Here is an 18424-nt window from a genome sequence, read left to right on the forward strand (position 1 = left end):
GGACAAAAAATGTTGTGGGAGACCGTCTCAAAAGCCTTGCTGAAGTCAAGGTATAGTACATCCACTGACTTCCTCATGTCCACAGAGCTTGTTACGTCGTCATAGAAGCTGATCAGATTGGTGAGGCAGGACTTGCACCTGGTGAATCCATGTTGGCTACTTTTGATCACTTTCCCCTCTTCCAAGTGCTTCAAAAGGGATTCCTTGAGGATTCCCAGGGATTGAGGTAAGGCTGACAGGTCTATTGTTCCCTGGATTGTCCTTCTTTCCTTTTTTAAAGATGGGCACTATGTTTGCCTTCTTCCAGTCATCCGGTATCTCCCCCGATCTCCAACAGTCTTCAAGGACAATGGCCAAAGGTTCAGCAATGACCTCTGCCAATTCCCTCAGTACCCTGGGGTGCATTAAATCCAGACCCATGGACTTGTGCACATCTAGTTTTTCTAGATAGCTCAGAACTTGTTCCTTCCCAACAGATGGCTGCCCTCCACCTTCCCATACTGCATCTTCTAAGACCATCATGAGGAAGTTGACTTTGTCTGTGAAGACTGAGGCAAAAAAAGCATTGAGTACTTCAGCTTTTCCTGCATCATCTTTCACTAGGTTAACTCCCTCATCCAGTAATGGCCCCACACCTTCTCTGATAACCCGTTTAATGTTCACATGCCTGTGGAAACCCTTCTTGTTACTCTTCACGTCCCTTACCAGATGTAGTTCCAATTGTGCTTTCGCTTTCCTGATTACTGCCCGGCATTCTCCAGCCGTACGTTTATACTCCTCCTTAGTCAGCTGTCCTCGTTTCCATTTCTTGTATGCATCCTTTTTGAATTTAAGCTGACTAAGGATTTCCCTGTTAAGCCAAGCTGGTTGCCCACCATGTTTGCATTTCTTACTACGCAGCGGGATTGTTTGTTCCTGTGCCTTCAGTAAGACTTCTTTAAAATACTTCCAGTTCTCTTCAACTCTTTTCCCCTTCATCGTGGTTTCCCAAGGGATCCTGCTCATCCAGTCTCTTAGGGAGTCAAAGTCTGCTCTTCTGAAATCAAGGGTCTGTATGTTACTGCTCACCTTTTTTCCTTTCATCCAGATCCTGAAATCTATGATCTCATGGTCGCTGCAGCCCAAGTTCCCCCCCACTTCTATTTCTTCTACTAGTTCTTCCCTGTTTGTGAGCAACAGGTCAAGTTGTGCACGGCCCCTGGTCGGTCCCTTCAGCACTTGTACCAAGAAGTTATCCGCAGTAGTTTCTAAAAAAATTTGCATGTCCATTTTTGAAGTTTTGGGCTAGTGGAGACATAGCCTATATGATGCATTTTGGCTACATTTATGTTAGCCCCTTCCTTTCAGAAGGGGCATGGTTATGAGGGAGTTTGGAAGATGCTATCGAGGCACTGCTGTGAATATGCAGCACCTCATTAGCATAATAGCAGCTGCATGTGATTTTAAAGTGCTACTTTCAGAAAATAAGTCTCCTGTGTAGAAGGGGCCTTTTGAAAGGACCCCCCCTGCAAACTTCAAAAGCCCCTTCTCCTTAAAACTAAATAGAAAGGAGAGGCTTTCAAAGTCTGGGGGGTCCTTTCAAAAGGCCTTGTCTACATGGGTGGCATGCATTCTGAAAGTGGCACTTTCGAATTGTGCATGACCGCCTTTATGCTAACAAGGTGCTGCATATCATGGAATATCCTTATTAGCATCTTCCAAACTCTCTCATTACCATGTCCCTCCAAAAGGTAGGGACTAGTGCAGACATGGATTTTGTGTGTAGCAGCATTATTTCAAAATGAGCAATTCCAGAATAGCTGTTTGGCTAAGTCTATAGTCAACACGGTTTTGAAAGAATGGCTTTTGAAAATACACTTTGAAAGATGGTCTTTTGAAAAGAAGTGTCCACACAGACAAACAGAGATCAAAGGTCTGACCTGCCCTTTTGAAAGGCCTAATCGCTCTTTGGAAAGAAAACATCCACACATCCCAGAGCACTCTTTCGAAAGTACAGGGCCAGGAAAAGCTGTGGGCAAGGTCGCATGGTGGCCATGACCTTCCTCAACTGTCACCAGCAGCTCCTTTAAAGGGACCCTCCCCATGACACTCGGCCTGCACAAGGTGAGGGCTGGCTAGCTGTCCTGAGGCAAGCAGAGGAAAACCATTCAGAGGAGGCACTGCAGGCCACCCATGGACCCCAAGCAGCTCTCCCCCCACTTCCGATCGAGGCGGTGGCCAGCACACTGGCTGTGGTGCTGGCTGCAGACCTGCAGCGGCTTTGGGTGCTGTCCTTAGCATGCAATACCCTCACCTAGTCTCCCAGGGTATCTGCCACTTGTGGGGCTATTTTACAAGCACAGACTGGTGGAACCAGCTGTTGTTGGAGGACTGCAGTGATGACTTGTGGCTGCAGAATTTCAGGATTACCCAAGTGGACATTTCTGGAGCTGTGCCAGTGGCTCTCCCCAGCCTGGCACCCACATGAGGCCAGTGTTCCCTCTGCAGAAATGCGTGGCAATCACCCTATGGAAACTGGCAACCCCAGACAGCCACTGATTTGTCGGCCACCAGTTTGGGTGGGCAGGGCCACCATCAGGGTTGTCCTTAATGAGGTAAGCTATACTCAGTCCATGCTCCCACCACAGGTGGGGGGCAGGGGGACTTGGGAGATGGCACCCCAACAAAGGACACCATCAGGAGCCATGAGAGTGGCCCCCTGCAAGAACAGGGGAAGGGACAGGGACAGGCAGGCATGCAGGGGGCAGGGAGAAGGTGTACCACGGAGAAATGCCCTGTAGGGGATGGGCTGAGGACAGGGACAGGAGGGCACACTAATCCCCAATCCACAACCACAACTGCATGCTCCCCTCACACCCTGCAGGTAATCTGGGCCTTCAACAAGGTCCTGCTCTGGCACCTGCTCCTTGTCAGGGGCCTTGATGACTCCCTCAGGGGGTTCAAAAAGTTAGGCTTCCCCAACTGCTTTGGGGTACTGGGTGGCACACACATCGCCATCTGGTTCCCAGAGCACAGTGGTGGGATGTTCGTAAACCACAAAGGCTACCACTCCGTGGTGCTACAGGCACTTGTTGACACCAAGGGCTGGTTCATAGATATATCCATGAGCTGGTCCAGCCACGCTCACAACACCAGGGTGTTCCTGAACTCAGGGCTGGACTGTCGAATGGGCGAGGGGATCTACACCCCCCCATTGGGAGCTCCCTGTCAAAGACACCACAACGCTTCCCTGCATTGTGGCCAATGAAGCCTACCCCCTGCATGCCAGGCTCATGAGACTGTATACGGGTCACACTCAACCTACCTAAGACATTTTTAATGAGCAGCTCAACTGGGCCCAGAATATGGCTCAGTGGGCATTCAGACACCTGAAGGGGCATTTCTGCTGCCTCCTGATGAGGCTGAAGTTGGGCCTCCCAAAGTCCTGGCGGTGGTTGGGACATGCTGCACCCTGCACAACCTTATGGAAGTGAAGCATGAGCCCTTTGTGTGGTGTGGGCCGCCGAGGCTGGGCACAAGTAGCTGCTTGCTGCTCCATGCTGCCAGGACCAGAGGTACAGGATTTGGGTAAGGGACTCTTCACCCAGGAGCCACATTAACCCTCCCCCCTGCCACGCACATGCCCCTACCCCACAACCCCCAGGAACACACACAACCCACCACCACTCCCATGCTTGTGCACACCCCACCACCCCAACACAGACAGAGGGGACACAGGAATAACCACAAATAAAGTGTTTACTGAGCACCTGACCAAACTTTGCATCTATGTAACCTAGCAAACTATGTACAGGAGGGTTGAGGGAACTATGAACTGGAAGGGTAGGGGAAACTATATACAGGAGGGCTGAGGGAACTATTTACAGGTGTGGCCTGGGCCAGGGCAGGTGGACACCAATGCCCTAGGAAGGCCAGGGGATGGGGTGGGGGGGACTTTAACCCTGAGGGGGGTTGAGGGACGGGATCCCCACTGCCTGTATGCCCCTACCTCCCTGCATCTGGGGGCCCCATTGGGACTGTGCTGGGGCTGGGAGCATGGGAAGGTAAGGGCATGGGCGGGCAGCAGCCTCCACTGCCTTGCCAGGGTTGGCACAGGGGGAGGAGGGGTGGGGAGAGCTGCCTCCTCATGGCCAGCCCTAGCCACAAGAATGTGCACTAGCTGGAGGAGGCTGGCCAGCAGGAGGTAGTTTGCAAACAGGGCAGTGAGGTTGGGCTTGTGGGTGGGGGGGAGTGCAGAGGGGAGGTTGGAAGGGGGGTTAGAGTCAGGGGGCAGGTTGGAGGAGGCCAGGCAACAGGGGGCCAGATGATGGAGGAGTGGGAGTGGGAGGGGCAGGTGTGAAGTGGCTTGTGAGAGGGTTGCAGGTGGGGCCAGGTGGGCGGTCACAGCCTGGGCCAGGGCATCCAGGTTGGATGCCACCCTGTCCCATGCATGCTGTTCCATTGTGAGCCACTCCCACAGCATGTCTTTGAGGTCCCACAGGACTGCAGTGTGGGCACGGCCCCCCACATCCTCAGCCCCACCCTGGTGGCCCCATCTTATGGCCCACTGGTGGCCCTGTGCCATTTCTGTCTGGGGTCCAACCCGCTCCCCCTCACCTTCTATGATTGGGCTCCCTGGCCTGTGGATGGGGCTCAGCTGGCTGTCAGGTGCTTGAGCTGTGGAGACAGAAGGGGACAGAAGAACAGGTCATTAGTCCTGTGTGATGGCCTCTGTGTGCCTACTCATCCCCTCCCCAAACTGGGGCCCCTGTGATGTCCAGATGTCAGGGTTCCCAACATGGGTGGCATGAATGTAGGCTTCCCTCGCCACCCCCAAGTCCCTCCATGGCTTTGTGGCCCGTGGTGCTGTCCAGGCTGCATGGTGCTGAGTACAGCATGTTAATCCCCCAGTGCCCATGGAGCATGGCTATTCAGGTTGCACCTGGACTGGGGCCCATGGTCATGTGGGTGGCCTTCAGCCACACTATGTGGGACTGAGTGCCCCCTCCCCAGGTCCGAGGGAAACCAGCACGCATGACACCTACCTGATAGTCCCTCCAGGAACTCAGGCAAGGCATGGGTGGAGATGGCCTGGCTGGACAGCCCAGATGCAATGTCAATGACAAGGGCCTCCTTGCTTGAGTTTGTCATTTCTGATGGTCTCCAGGACCCGGACCATCCACGAGCACACGGTGCTGGCTGCTGATCCCAAGCGATCCTCAACTTCCATCCCTGCCTCCAACTCCGACTCAGTCTCCAGCTCAGCCATGTCAAGGATTAATGCTGGGGGTCTCCCTCTCCTTGGGACCGAAGAGGTGATCTGTTTATTTAAAGTAGAGGCAGTTGGTGGGCACTGCCCCCGACTGTCTGGCCTCATCCCATGCTTTGCAGTACCCCGACACAATTCTTCTACCTTGGATCTCATCTGGTCTGGGGTGTGGGTGGGGTGGTCCCAGCTGGTGAAGGCCTTTGAGAGGTACCCGAATGTGGCACTTTTTTGGTGCCATACCCCCATAAGGTGCAGGACCTCCTTGTCTTCCCTAAGGAAGAGGAGGTCCCAGATCACGTTTGAGCCTGGTTCAGCTCCTGGTAGGGATCCCTGCTGTCCTTGGGGGGTCCCTGAGGTTAGCGTGGGTCAGGGTTGCTGGCCATGTGTCAGGGAGTGTGGTGGGCTAGCTGCGACTTCTCAACAAGCAGCATGCTGGTGAGTAGTGTGGGCCCCCTGCTGCCAGCATGCTCTCAGCTTCCTGCTTGGGTTTGTGGGAGCCTACATCTTTAAACAGAGGCAGACACATGAGCCGTAGAGCTTCTCTTGCACTGTGAGCAGCATACCTGCCCCACAGCTGACCTTCGCCATGACGGACTCCGTCTTTCAAAATAGCCATCCGCAGAGTATCTACACTTGCTGTCTTTCGAAAAAGTCTTTTGAAAGGTGATGTTCTTCCCACCACAGAAATGGAGGACTGACTTTGATAGAATGGCCTCATTATTTCTAATTTTGAAGGACTGTGGTGTGTGTATATACACTCTACAGGGAATTTCGAAAGATGGTCTATTTTTGAAGTTACTTTCAGATGTACTTGCTAGCGTAGACACAGCCTTCCAGAATAGCTCACTTTAAAATAAGACTACTGTGTAGACATACCCTAAGACAGAAAATATCATATTACCTCTATAAAAATCCATGATATGACCTTATCTTGAATACTCCATACAGATGTGGACACCTCATTGCAAAACATAAATAAATAAATAAATAAATAAAAGTTATATTGGAATTGTAAAAAGGATCAGAGAAGGTCAACAAAATTCACAGAATCTGTGCCATTTGAGGAGAGATTAATAAGAGTGGGACTTTTCAGCTCAGAAAAGAAAATACTAAGGGGGAAAAGGACAGAGATCTATAAAATCATGAGTGATCTTGAGAAACTAAATGAGGAAACTTTATTTACCCCCTCTCATTACAAAGAACTGAGGGTCACCAAATGGAATTAGCAGGCAGCAGGATTAAAACAAGAAAAAAAAACAGTATTTGTTCACACAACACACAATCAACCTGGGGTACTCCCTGCCAGATGATGTTATGAAGCCCAAGGTTACAAGAGGTTTAAAAAAAAAAAACTAGATAAATTCATGGAAAATACGTCCATCAACAGTTTTTAAACCAAGATGGGTAGGGATTGTGTCTCAAACCTTGGTCTTGGTTTGTTGGGCTGGGAATGGGTGACAGGGGATTGGATCACTTTATAATTACCTGTTCTGTACATTCCCTCTGAAGTATCTGGCATTGGCCATTGCTGAAAGACAGGATATGCGGTTAGATGGACTTTGGGCTGACCCACTATGGCCATTCTTATGCACTAAAATGCTAAAAAATGAAAAGTAAAAAAGTATTTGTTTAGTGTAAAAAATACCAGAGAAACTAAGCATACTTGCCATAGGCCCGGCCAGGAGCTCCATAAAATTATAGTAACAGAGAGATAGCCACGCTAGTCTATATACTATCAAAGCAAAAAAGCAGTCCAGTAGCACTTTAAAGACTAGCAATAACACTTGTTAGTCTTTAAAGTGCTCCTGGACTGATTTTTTGTTTTCATTAAATTATACTGTGGGATGAGTGTTACAATTATTAAATATTTTATAATTCAGAAAGTTCCTACACAGTTACAACTTTTAACACTTAACTATGTAACACTTAACTAGTAAATGTCTAAATAATCCTTTACTAATTATATACACCAGTTAATCAATTCAAAACATTTGTGACCCTAAAAATATTTTCCTGTTTATAACACACAAGACTCCAATGGCTTTTAGTTTTCCTTTTAATGTTTTCAACTTGCACAATTCCAGTTATTTATTCAGTGCTTTTGTATCCATACAAAGTAATAAAATAGGACCAGTTTCTGAGATCTTTATACTGAAGAGCACATGACTACATTAGCAAAATACTTACAGGTAGTACTGATATCAGAGTAGAATGATTATTTTTTTCTTAACATTTTCTAAACATCATAACTCAGACTGTACAAAACTTACTGTTTTATGCCTGTTTTTACTAACAGCTCATGTATTTTAAGAAAAAAAAAACCCTAAACTAAAAGCTATTTTAAAAAAACCCACAGATCCGAGTCCTTCCATTTATCTGAGATACCATAACTGATACATGGAGGATTTCCATGAAAAAGATATTTTTGTTAGGAGATGTGCAGTCCTGATAGCTCCTTATATCAAGCATGATTGATGGTCTACAGGGTCAGTCAAAGAAGTGAAGCTAGATTGTTGAAATGAGTCTTTCTATGGTCTTGATTTCCATGACTACTGAAAGGTGATTGCTAGTAAAAGAGCTACATATGAAAGTGAATTTGAGGGAAAGGGGGAAAGGTTCTGACTTGTATGTTATACTTTACTGAACTATCAACAATTTTAGTTGTTTCATGTCAGTGGTTCTTTTTTCTTGCCTTTTAAATTCTTAATTTTCTGTGGATATGTGATTGAAGCATAAGTAGATGCGCCTGAGCTTCTTTGATCAACTAGTACACAAACAAAAAAAAATGTAGCAAAGCCAAAGAAACCTGGGAAGTTACAAGGGCTGGCCACCTGACTATACATCCCAGGTCCTACTTGGGTTGTAGCAACAAGCCAATGACTTCACCGGTGCCACTATAGCTACATGCTATTTTTAGGAAGCTAAGCCCATCAAATTAACTTGGGTACATTTACACAATGTTGCAGTGATACCTCCTTAACACAGAGCAGCCATATTGTGACTGTATCAAGGACAACTTTCTTACTTATGAATGAACAAGTGTTCCAGTATGTTTTTTACTGACCTGTTCTAGTAAAAGTAGCGTATTTATAACATAATAATTCAATATTTCTACCCATTCACATCCTATGTTTCCAACTCCTCCTGGGAAAACTACACCAACTAGAAGTAGGAAATATTAGGAATTTCAAAGCCTCGTGGAAGCAGCCTCACACCCACACATTATTTTTCAGCATAATTAGGAAAGTTGTGAGAAAAAAGATCAGTTCTGGGCCCCTTTTGCTCACTGGAAGTTTTGTCATTGATTTTGGTCAGGCCAAAATCTCAGGCAAAGTTTCCTGGGCTTAACTAAATATTTCAGTAATTGAAAAGTGCACAATTTTAATTTCCTTCCAGATTTAACACACCACACATGGTATACCACAAAATCCTGTATTTTGTTTAGTTCCATAGCTTAAACAAAGAATGCTGATGGAGGAAGTGTCAGACAGTTCCTAAAAAATTAATCGTGGTTTGGTTTGGTTTGGTTTGGTTTTTTTTTTCTTGGTTCTTTTCTCGGTTGAAAGCCAGGTTCCTTTACTTTCTATGAGTCAAACTGTACACCAATGTTAAAACAAGATAATGCATCATGGAGGTCTAAGCATTGCAGGTTAATGGTTCAGTGCTCTGAAGATGTGCTAAAGGGAGGCTGAGGGATTTACAAGTGGACATTACATAACCAGCATTGACTATTACAGGATTTCTTTGTGTTTCCTAACTGTACAGTCACTCACCTCAGAGCTTCATTATCATAAGTGAAACAAGGATGTAATTAGTGCTTCTCAAGTTGTTGTAAAGGGACTTATTATGTGCTGTTCCCCTTGAAGCACTAATTCACCCTTTCATTTCTTCAGGGCAGGGAGATTAATTAAACAGCATCGCAAACTGTACTGCTGTGGTTTGTCTGGGAAATGTATCTATTTAAACTAATAAAGACTGACTGGCCCACCTGATATGTTCTCAAACAGTAATGACAACTTCTTTCCTATTATATTACTAAAATAGAAATAGTGAATAAATTAAGAGATTCAGTGATTTGGCAGTAGATATGTTTTATCAGCTGGAGTGTCCTTTTCTCTTTCCTTGGTGCTCTTCTATTTTTGCTCAGTAGTTGCACAACATACTATGAGGCAACACTGAGTCTTGGGCAAGCTGTCTTAAATTTTAGCTGCCCATGTAGCATAACAGCTTCCTGTCATCCGGAAGTCCCGTTGTTCTCTCCAAGGGATTGACAGCTTGTCTGCGCTGTCTCTGGAAGCAAGGGCCCCAGCCCAGGTCCAAAGACTTGCATCTGAACTCTAAAGATAGCTGTGTAGGCATGGCTTCAGAGCCTGAACTCCAGCCCAAGACAATACCAGAGCCACATATGGAAAACTGTCTTTAGAGTGCTACTAACAAGAGCCTGAAAAGTTCACTCCCCATTGCAGCGTAGACATGCCCTGAGTGACCTTCCCTGTAATCAGGGTGAGTAACCCATATTGTCCAAATTTATCTATTTATCCGAGGGATTAAGGCCCCTGCATTAATTAAATTTGTAAAAAGGACATACGTGGCATAAAGTGACACAAATCCCTTGTGTTGGTCTTCTGCAAAGTAAATTTCTCCCACCCTGCAAACATGCAGTCAGGGAGGAGAAGGGAGATCCATATATGGATGAAGGCAAAAAATGTATTGATGCACCTGAAACAGGTGTGGGCTTTTTATTGTCTTTTCATAAGATTCATAAAATCTTTCCTGTTTAGCAATTGAGCTTAAATCCTGCAGCAAAAATCAGCTGTAACATATTTAAGCATGTGTGTAACTTCTGTCTTGAAAATAAGATTAAAAATTTGGGACTTTATTCCTAAATTATTTACATATCTTTTAATATATGTGACATCCACATCTCTCAAGTAATTTACATATGAATAGGTTCCAGAGTATATTTGGTAACCACAAAATGTTGGCTGGAACATAGTTTAGGACACAAGAGATGAATCACAGGAAAGAAGGGGAATGCTTTTTCATAGAGGAAAAAAAATACGTGCTACAAAGATAGGTGCAAACATTAGACTTGTTTCAGGCAAGTTTAATCTCTGTTGCTAGCCCCCATATTGAAAATAATCCAAGCTTTCCATTACAAACTGACACCAGACCATATCAGTCTCTAGATAATTTTACAAATAGGTTTTGGTTTGGCCATGGGATTTTGATAACCTTCCTAAGACAAATAGTCTCCATTTTAGGTCATTACTCACCAGCTAGCACTTTTCCATGACAAGATAACTCAAACACCAACTCCACAGACCAGTAAGATGCCTCAAATAATTTCAGTTTTAAGTGCATGTTTTATTCTTTGACACACTTTTTGTAGCACAGATAGGGACTAGGTCAACTGAATATATGGATTTCCTCTTTTCTTTCCAAAAGACAAAAACAACAAAAAAAATCACTTTACAGTATATTTTTTGTTCTAATACTGAGCTTAAATACTTAATTCTCTAAGGTTCTTATTCCATTCTCCCAACTGTGCAATGTTGTGTGTTGTGTATTGCCCTTTAACTAGTAAGAGGCTTTGTAGATTAAATTTCACATGTGATTAACCATTTCTCAAGGCACAGTAATTGTTTCTGTGTTGTAGTCCTTTCGTCAGTCTGCTTTTTACATTTTTATTGTTTTAGCTCACTCGATCTTATGTTTATGTAGATACACATTTTAAAGATGCCCAGATTCAACCCTTTCATTAGCCTTTTACCAATACTTGCAAAAATTATTTGTATTGTAGTTATTAAAATGCCCTATTTGTAAGTATTCACAGGTAGCATCCAAGGGTGTACCTTCTTAGTTGCAGGTAACTCTGTCAACAACCTTGCTCAGCTTCCCTCCAAGTCCCCAAAAAATAATTCATGTACACCTAGTATCTTTAAAACAGTATAGCCCTTCTTTTGGGGGTGGGTAGTTAATATATTCAGATTAAGCACTTCGAGTTTCAGGCATTACACAATATATGTTTTCACGACCTGCGCTCCCAACCCAATCCTTCTAGGTATACATGTGCCCCACTCCTTTAGGATAAGAGGTTTCATAGTCCTCTTTCCTGGGACCTGAGAGCACTGCTTTCACTCCTGTCTTTTCCTATTGATCACCACTCAAGTCTAGGGTCTTATATTCAGTCCTCTATCCCAGGATTGTGGCTGTAAGTCATGGCCACCCAGGCTCATAGTTCATCACTCAGATCCAGTGGCTGAAAAGCCATCCTCCAGCATAATGGCGGCTGTGGCACTTCGAAAGTTCCACTTTCAATCACTCATGGCTTGTCTACACAGGGTCCTTTTCAAAAGGACCCCGCACACTTTGAAATCCCTATTGCTATAACCATATAGGAATAAGGGGATTTTGAAATGTGCTGGGTCCTTTCCAAAAGGACCCTGTATAGACCAGCCATGAGTGACTGAAAGCGGCACTTTCGAAGTGCTGCAGCCGTCATTATGCTAATGAGGCACTGCTTATCCATTGCAGCACCTCATTAGCATATCCTGAAGTGTCTTATTAGCATCCCCCTTTCGAGAGGGGGGTGCTAGTGTAGACATAGCCACCCAGTAAAAAAGGATATATTTTCCTAGTACAGATGAGACCACTTAGATGAGAAAACATAGTAGAATACTCCAACATTTTCTGTTTTTATATTTAAAAAAAAAACTTATTTCTCTTCCATTGTTTTTGATTTCCCAGACTGATTTTCAAATTCTAGTTCTGTTCTTCTCATCGTCAAGAGTGGAATTTTCTAAACTTATATTTATGAAAATAAGAGCCCAATCAGGCCCAATCAGGCCCTATTTATTGTGGTTTTAATCAGTTTATGTAATTTTTTTTGGAACTTGTCTTACTGGTTCACCAGTCCAAATTCAAAAACCCATTTTACCCATTTAGATGATTAACAAATTAACAACAGGCTGATCCTCTCTAATCCAGAACTCTCTCCTACAGCAACATCTGTAATGCCAAATGATTTTAGTTAACTGGATTACCACTAATCATGGGTGTGGCCAAGTTTCCCATGGTCCCATAAAGTTTGTATCCAGCCACCAGTCATAGCTGTCACTGATCTGTGTTGTTTTCTAGCTGTAATTTATTCCAAATGTCTTCTAAGAGTCCAGTAAGCAGTGGAAGTGCTGGTAATGCTGCAAAACAATGTTGATCTCCTGTAGTCCAGCAAATTCTCTCATTCAGAGCCAGTTAGGTCCAAAGGATACCAAACTAGTCAGGTTCAATCTGTAGTGATAATCTTCTCAGCACCAAAATGATGCCCGAGGTTGTCCCACTGAATGCAGTATGCAGTGAAGTTAGTTAATATCTATATTACAGAGTAACTAGCATACATACATTGGGTGTGTCTACACTAGCAAATACATTTGAAATCCAGATTAGAAGACCATGTTCCTTCGAAAGACCTCTCAGAGCATCTACACTCACATGACATTCTTTCAAAATTAACTTTGAAAGAACCCCCCGCTCTTTCGAAGTTCAGTTCTCCGTTCTCAGGATGGGAACAGCGCCCTCCTTTGAAAGACTATTTCAAAAGAGAGCAAGTGTAGATGCTTCGCAGCCCACTGTTTTGAAAGAGAGGGTCTTCCATGGCAGTGATCAGCTGGCAGGTGGTGGTGCCGCTCACAGCACAGGCGGAGTTCTGTGGCTCCAGTGTCCAGCCACACGTAAGGACACAGACATGCAGAAGCCCTCAGGTAGGAAGCTGAGAGTGTGCAGGCAGCAGGGAGTCCTCGCTGCTGCTCAGCCCGCTGCCAGCCACAACGCTCCGGGTGAAGCCTCAGCACCACTGGCACCATGGCCAGCATCCGGGACTCCCACCACCCCAGGGGCCATCCAGGGATCAGAGGTAGTCTTCTGAGGAGGGGAGCCAAGCACCCAAGCACCAGGCCTCCTCCTGGACTGAAGCCAAGCTGCAGGACCTCCTTGCCCTGTGGGAAGACGAGGAGGTCCTGCACCAGACGGGTGTCCAGTGCCAGAATGCCACAGTGTTGAAGTGCCTGGCTAAGGGTCTCACTGGCCGGAATCATCCCACCTGGACCCCGTGCCAGGTGAGGTGCAAAGTCAAGGAGCTCCAGCAGGGCTACTGCTGGGCTCGGGACATGGCGAGGCGGTCAGGGGCAGTGCCCACCAGCTGCCCCTACTATCAAGAACTGGACTGCCTCCTTGGGCCCAAAGAGGTGGGATCCCCAGCTGTGCTCCTGGATGCTGCCAACCCCCTGACGGAGCCAGAGCCAGAGGAGATGGGGATTGAGGAGGAGGAGTGCCTGGAACCACCAGCCACCCACAGGCGCCCACTAAGGATCCCAGCCAGCAGCGATAATGGGGGCTCGGGAGAGTGGGCCTTCATCATTGATGTCCCCTTTGGCCCATCCAGCCTGGTCCCCTCCAACCACTCCTCGCCCAAATTCCTGGAAGGACCCACAGGTAGGTACCATGCACGCCACTTGCCGCGAGGCCAGGTGAGGGGGCATGCAGTCCTGTCCAGGGTGGCCGCAGCCCACCCACAGGGACATCAGCCCCAGGACACAGGCAGGCCAGACAGCCCCACCACCCCTGCCCCACAGGGCTGACACTCAGCACCATGCGAGCCAGACAGCAACATGGGCCGCCTGGCTGCAGAGGGACCAAGGGTGGCAGAGGGGAGCTAGCACTCCCACAACCCAGATGGGAAACCCCGGATGTGGTCCCTGCAGGGCCCTGGGATTGGGTGTGGGGAAAGGAGGGGTACAAGTGGTCCCTCATGGGACTAATTGCCCATTCCTCTCCCCTTATGTCTGCACAGTTCCAGCAGCTGTCAGCCAGACCAGCCCCACAATGTGCCTGGGGAGCCCCACCACCAAGAGCGAGGAGGAGCAGCCCAGGCCCCAGACAGGGACAGTGCAGGGCCACCACCAGTCCCTCCGCTGGTGCCATCAGCGCATGAAGGAAAAGGCAGTGAACGTGTCCTACACTGCGTCCCTGTGGGAGCTCACAGGTGTGGTGCAGGAGTGGCTTGCCATGGAGTGGCAGGCATGGGACCAGGTGGTGGCCAACCTGGGTACTCTCACCCAGCTTGTGGTTGGCCACCTGGCCCCTGCTACTTCTCCATCATGGGCCAGTCCTGCACCCATGCCGCCATCATCCTTCCACCACTCCCTGTGCCCCCATCGCCAGCACATCCCCTCTCCTCCCCGCATCAGTTCCCCCGCACCAATCCCCCATCCCCCTACCTCCCCCACAACAGCATCCCTCGAGGAACCTTGAGGCCCTACTCCCACCCCACCTCTCCACAGCCAGCCTCATCTGCCTGGCTCACACCCTACTGGCGAGGGCCAGCCAGCCAGCTGAAGGCCAAGCCCCCCACCTCACCCTCCCCCCCCATGCAGCTCCCATCACAGACGTTGAGACTGTGCCCAAACAGTGCCCCTACCTCCCCATGCCACCGGCCCTGGCCCTGCTCCAGTAGGGCCCCCAGACACAGGGGCTACGTCTACACGTGCAGCCAACATCGAAATAGCTTATTTCGATGTTGCTACATCGAAATAGTCTATTTCGATGAATAACGTCTACACGTCCTCCAGGGCCGGCAACGTCGATGTTCAACTTCGACGTTGCTCAGCCCAACATCGAAATAGGCACAGCGAGGGAACGTCTACACGCCAAAGTAGCACACATCGAAATAAGGGAGCCAGGCACAGCTGCAGACAGGGTCACGGGGCGGACTTAACAGCAAGTCGCTCCCTTAAAGGGCCCCTCCCAGACACACTTTCATTAAACAGTGCAAGATACACAGAGCCAACAACTAGTTGCAGACCCTGTATATGCAGCACGGACCCCCAGCTGCAGCAGCAGCAGCCAGAAGCCCTGGGCTAAGGGCTGCTGCCCACGGTGACCACAGAGCCCCGCAAGGGCTGGAGAGAGAGTATCTCTCAACCCCCCAGCTGATGGCCGCCATGGAGGACCCCGCTATTTCGATGTTGCGGGACGCGGATCGTCTACACGTCCCTACTTCGATGTTGAACGTCGAAGTAGGGCGCTATTCCCATCCCCTCATGGGGTTAGCGACTTCGACGTCTCGCCGTCTAACGTCGATTTCAACTTCGAAATAGCGCCCAACACGTGTAGACGTGACGGGCGCTATTTCGAAGTTACTGCCGCTACTTCGAAGTAGCGTGCATGTGTAGACGCAGCTAGGGAGGAAGGGGTGGGTGTGGGCGAAGGGGATCCCAGCCATTGAGCCCTGTCGAGGGGTGAAGCGCCCCACCACAGGGTGGGGTGCAGCTTGTCCGCCTGTCCGCATCCCCACCCCTGTCCGTAGCATGGGCTGCCCCCCATTTCCCGACAGTGCCCCTTGCCAGGCTGCCTCCCACCCCACACATGTGGTATAGGTGTGAGCTGGGCAAGGCTTACCTCAATGAGGACAGCCCTGACGGTGGCCTTGCCCACCCTGACCTGGTGGTCAATGGATCAGTAACTGTCCGGGGTGCCCAGCTTCCACAGGGCAATGGCGACCCTTTTCTGCAGGGGGAGTGCTGGCCTCAGGTGGGTGTCCCAGTGCTGGAGGGCTGGGGTGAGCCAGTGGCACGGCTGCAGGAATGTCCCCTCAGTCATCCTGATTTTCAGTAGCCACCGGTCCTCACCCCAGTCCTGCAGCACCAGCTGGTCCTACCAGTTGCTGCTTGTGGAGAAGCTCCAAAGGCAGCAGGTGACCCAGGGGACTGGCTGGGGACATCACATACTGAAGATGGCCTCCAGGAGGGTGGCTATTAGTGTGGCCACCTGGAGCCAATGTAGCACAGCGACCAGGACCACAGCCAATGCACTGGCCATGGCTGTGATGGTAGTGGGGTGCTGCTCAGGGTGCATGGGGCCCGGGATGCCTCCTCCACTGTCTATCTCTAAGCCTTGGAACAGGTTGCTGGCCCCTGGCGTGTGCAGACGAAGGCCTGTTGTAGGGGCATTTAGAGAGACAGCGGGCGGCGGCCCCAGATGGGCTCGTCCACCTTGCGACCCTGCCCATGGTGCTTCCTGCCCCTGCTCTTTCGAAAGAATGTCCTTGTATGTGTGGACGCTCTCTTTCAAAATTGCACTGGGGGCCTTTTGAAATAATGGATCGAACCCTCGGTCCCCACTGGTGTGTGTGGACACTCCGTTTCAAAAGACCATCTTTCAATGTTCTCTTTCGAAAGATGTTCTTTTGAAACAGAGCTGTAGCGTAGATGCACCCATTCTGTGTAAGATGAAGCAGGTTTTTAAGAATGTGTATAATAACAGCATACCTTGTAAGAAGTAAATTAATTGTTTTTCATTTCATGTTTCTATATGGTATTTTCTAGGCTTTGTTTTATTTGCTATTGTTACTTGATTCGTGATTGGAATGGTTTTGTTACACCTCACTATCCCATCAGTACAACTTCAGCGTTTTCAGTAGAGCCTACTAGGGTTCAGATATCATATTTAAAACGATTGGGAACATTTGGAGGGGGAACACTGATCGACTGCACATTTGACCTTTTCACAGTGAGGCAGCTCTTTAATAATGATCCTTCTGTGGTGATTTATACAAGTCCTCTAAACTAGCTTTGTTTTAGAAAGCATTGTGAGGAATATTGAGGTTCACACTCTAGATTCCACCAATCTGTTTTGTTAGTCCCTTTGTTTAAACAAAAAAACAGAGGACCAAATCCTAAACCAATTTTTATTCAGTTCTTGAGGAAGATGGAGGAGTGGATCTTGCTGGAAGAAAGCTCAAGCTTTGTCCTGGAACACATAATATATGTCTTAGTTCTAAAAAGAGAGCTAGGTCAGAAGATATATGCAGCATGCTCTTTTTATCCCAGCGTTCACTACCCTTGCCTGGGAGGTGGGTTACTAAGGTTCAACTCCCTACTCAGGCAGATAGCTAAGTAACAATTATCATGTGTGCTCCATACCTTAGAGCCAAGTGTTCTAAGTGGTAAGCAAGGGAGCATTCTGGTGTACCAGTTTCTCATTCTTTTTTGTTGATGCTTTTCTGGCTTGGCTACGTACAGAAAGAGTAGCAGGGGAACACTAGAGCCTGTAGCTTGTGCTGCCCAGGTGAGTACTCGAACTACTACTCAGAAATCCCATTCTTTCTAAAAGCAGTGGTTCTCTGTGGAACCTACAGTTGTGAAAGAAGTTTGGTTCAATGAGGGCCAGGTCCACAAATTGGCTTCTGCTTTTATTTCTCAGTGGTAAAGACACTTCGAATAGAATCCATTGTATCGTCTCTGGCAGCAAGCTTAACAACCAGAAGTAATTAAAACAAATCATATTTAGTACATTTTGCTTTGAATTAGATTCCTTGCTTTGTGCCCATAATTGTTGTGAACTTGAATCTAACTACAAAAATAAAAATAAAAATGGAATCTGAGATTGTTCAGTGTTGTATCATGATGTGTGCATCATGTCAGTCTTCCACTCTAGAGCTATATCTCCACTACAGCAATCTGCTGTTAGCCCTACTCCGTCCCCACCATGACACATGCCTTTTCTTCCTCACTTCTTGCTGACCCGTCCCCAATAAAAAGGAACGTGGGGTTGGTGAACAAATAACTTTTTACTCAATATAGGTAAATGTTCTTAAAATAAATGTGATTAAAAACTATTTACAATGTAGTAGTAGTAGGCATCCTTCAGTCTGCATAGACTATGGATTGCGCCCTTTAAAGTTTCAATTGAGGACTTCATTTACAGTGTCTATTGTGACTATAAAGACCCACACGAGAGTGACAGTCCTTGCTGCATCTCTTGCAGATGTAGTGGGTGTCTGGCAAGTCCTTATTGTGCTTTCTGTGCACTCGCTTCTCCTCTGCTAGCTGTCTGATCTTCAACTCGCCCTTCTGAAGGCCATTGTGTAACCCCTGCCTCCATCTGCTGCGGTCGTCTGCTAGTTCTTCCCAGTTGTCCAGCTCGATGTCTATCTCTTTGAGGTCTCTCTTGCAGACATCTTTGTAACGCAACTGGGGGCGTCCGGTAGGTCTTTTGCCAGAGGCTAGCTCACCATACAGGATGTCTTTAGGAATCTTTCCATCATTCATCCTGTGGACGTGGCCAAGCCAGCGGACTCGACACTGCCTGAGGAGGGTGTGCATGGTTGGGATTCCAGCT

This window comes from Carettochelys insculpta, chromosome 1, assembly GCF_033958435.1.
Source record: "Carettochelys insculpta isolate YL-2023 chromosome 1, ASM3395843v1, whole genome shotgun sequence".
NCBI classification, from domain to species: domain Eukaryota; kingdom Metazoa; phylum Chordata; order Testudines; family Carettochelyidae; genus Carettochelys; species Carettochelys insculpta.